Here is a 2,852-nt window from a genome sequence, read left to right as displayed (position 1 = left end):
CAATTGAAGGAACTGTGCAGGAGAGAAGAGGAAGGAGAAGAGCACACGACACACAGATATGGGTGGGGAGACTCAAAAGAGTGAGCAACCCCCTATACACTTATGTCATGTATAAGGTATACAAGTCAGTGGGCGCCCAGACTTTGGGTGGTCGGGCAAGGCACATGCGCCTATACCCCAACAAAACTCATATGTACATCATGTACAAGGTATGTAGATGGCTATCATGGCTTCGGGTCTAAAAATTTGCATCGGCTAGGGGTTAGACTTCTATCCCTTTTAATTTTATTTTTCTTCACCCCTAGCTGGTATTCTCTATTCATAGCCTACTGACAAAGTTTGTCTTGGTTTGGACTTGTATTTGGCTTTACAAGCTAACTTTTAGTATTTTAGTCTTGTAAACGACTAATGGGTATTTCTTGCACCTTCTCACTGCCAAACACATGTAGAACCAATGATGATGACCAAAATTTGGCTTGATCCCTGGTTGCTTCCATAGACATCTATCATGATAGATGATACAATTTTCATTTCTGTCCCTATTGTTTTTGTCATTACTACTAGTCTCTTTTGTTTGTTAGGCTTCATTAAGTCAAATACAAGAGTTTCAATATAAAGATCTACTTCTTATATACGGCCTTGTAGTCGTGTGAAGTGTCTGATAGACAACTTTACAGTTGGTGGGTGCTTTTGTTTAGTCGCGTCACCAACTTTCTTTGTCCGTGTAGACCATCCCTAGGTTTTATGACCATTCTCAGTCATTTTTGGCCTCATATTGTTGTTGAAGCCTGATCAACATTCTTTTCTTACCTTTCACATTATCCATTGTGCATATGGCTTTCAAGGAATACCTTGTGAAGTTTTGTCATTTTCTTGTACCTTCTTCTCTTTGTATCGCTCAAGCATATCTTCAATCTTTTCTTCATCTGGATTATGTAAAATTTTTTCCCCGTTTTTTCTCAAGAAAATCTCAAAAAATAACTAAATAAAACAAAAAATCAACTCAGTAAAAAGAAAAAAACATTCAGACAAAATTTTAAACGCTTAAACCGCTATGTACACTATACACATGTCCCTAGGGGCTCATATGTGGCTTTTGTCCCCGTACTCCTCTTGTAACGCTATTATATGAGGGCATATATTTTGAATTTTGTCAAAAAAATTGTCACAATCAAACACAAAAATTCAATGCAGCTCACAAAACATTCCCCTCTAATATTCATAATATTAGGTCCGCATTTAGAATGCATCCCCCCTCCTATTTGGAGTCCTCCCCGACGACATGGTATCACCAAGGTATGTGTTGTGCTGGGGCAATTAAGAATTGTGTCAATGCAGGCCTAGTAATGTAGCTCTATTATGCATACACAGTCAATGCATGGAAAAATTTATGTTGTGCAAGATGTGGGTATAAGCAATTTTCTTATTGGCATTTGTTGGCGAGGCTTCCTATCCTAGGCAATGTGATGGTCTTTGAAGCTCTTGTGCCATTTGCTTGATTGAAGGCTGTAGAGAGATTTGGACTTTCTCTTTGGTTGTCTCTTGTTATTTTGCTGCCAAGCTTTTCTTGTGCCTTCACTTAATCTCCTGATCCGTAAGCCTTGTGCAACGTGCAGTGTAAAGTGAGCAACTTGCTCTCTTCTTACTGTATTATAATCGTAAGAGGAATTGAAAGAATTCAAGCGGCGATGCGTTGACATTAGTTTTATTGGTTTCCTTTGGGACCCATTTCTTTATGATTACTGGCTGTTCTGTTGATGATGCTTGTTTGGAAACCCATACTTGTCTCTGCACCATTTGTGTTTAAAGAGACTTCTTTGCGATCCACCTTGTCTTTGTGTGATTCACGTTCCCTATGTGCCTTCATCCTAGTCTTTCTAGCTTTCCAATTATGTTGTTTGCTCTTGGGTTTTTGACTAGATGCATCCGTCTTTGGTTCACCCATATCTGGACTCGCACCAGTTTTTGTTTTGTCTGTCTTTGGATTCTCATTAGCTTTCTTTTGAGCTTGCAACTACTTGAACCGATACAACATTTTTGTTTTCAGAGCTACTGGGTAGCTGAACAATGAGGATGAGTCGTCATCTTGACTCTTACAATCCTTTTCTTTATATTCCTCATAGTTATGCACCAGATAAAGATCTTCTTTTATCAATTCATTTAGCGTCATGCTCCTTATCATATGCAAATCCTTTTGAAGACCTATATGTCTCATTCCCTGGATAAAGATCAACATCAATTGTGCCTGCGTAGGTAGTTCGACTCTTGGATAGAACTTGACATATCTCTTGAGCTGTAATGTTGGCTTGAACATATTAGTGAATTGGGAATTTTCCAATTCCCACTTTCAAAACAAGCTTAAGATTTGACCACATAGACTAATCTTAGCCAAAGTTTTGAGAGCATGGCCCGAAAGAGCTTTTCAGGCACTACCTTGTGGAAGTCTTTGGCCTTAAAAAACAATTTGAGATTTGTTCATATGGCCAAATCTTCAAGACATTGGTGATTCCCAAATCAGCTCTAAAGTCTCAAACTCTCTAATATGGTATTCTTGCGCACTGATTCACCCTCTTTCTGCTTGAATCTGTGAATTTGCAAGACCGTATTGTGCAATATGCCTTTTCTGCAAGAATTCTTGGATGGATTCTTCAAATAGCTCGTCTAGAGTCTCAAAATCGCGTCTTTCCATTGAGTCAAACCATGTAGCCGCGTAATCGTCTAGAGTTAGTCCACATCCCGCAAACAGTGCTACAAAATCTAAAACTTTCTCTGCTTTAATTACTCTTCTAAAAGCTGTTACCTGATCTCTAGGATCTTTATCTCTGGAGTATTTTCTTTTTACCCATTTTTGG

The sequence above is a fragment of the Adiantum capillus-veneris genome, chromosome 23 (assembly GCF_014529385.1).
Source record: "Adiantum capillus-veneris isolate H3 chromosome 23, ASM1452938v2, whole genome shotgun sequence".
In the NCBI taxonomy this organism is placed as follows: Eukaryota; Viridiplantae; Streptophyta; class Polypodiopsida; order Polypodiales; family Pteridaceae; genus Adiantum; species Adiantum capillus-veneris.
This window is presented reverse-complemented; position numbering follows the sequence as displayed.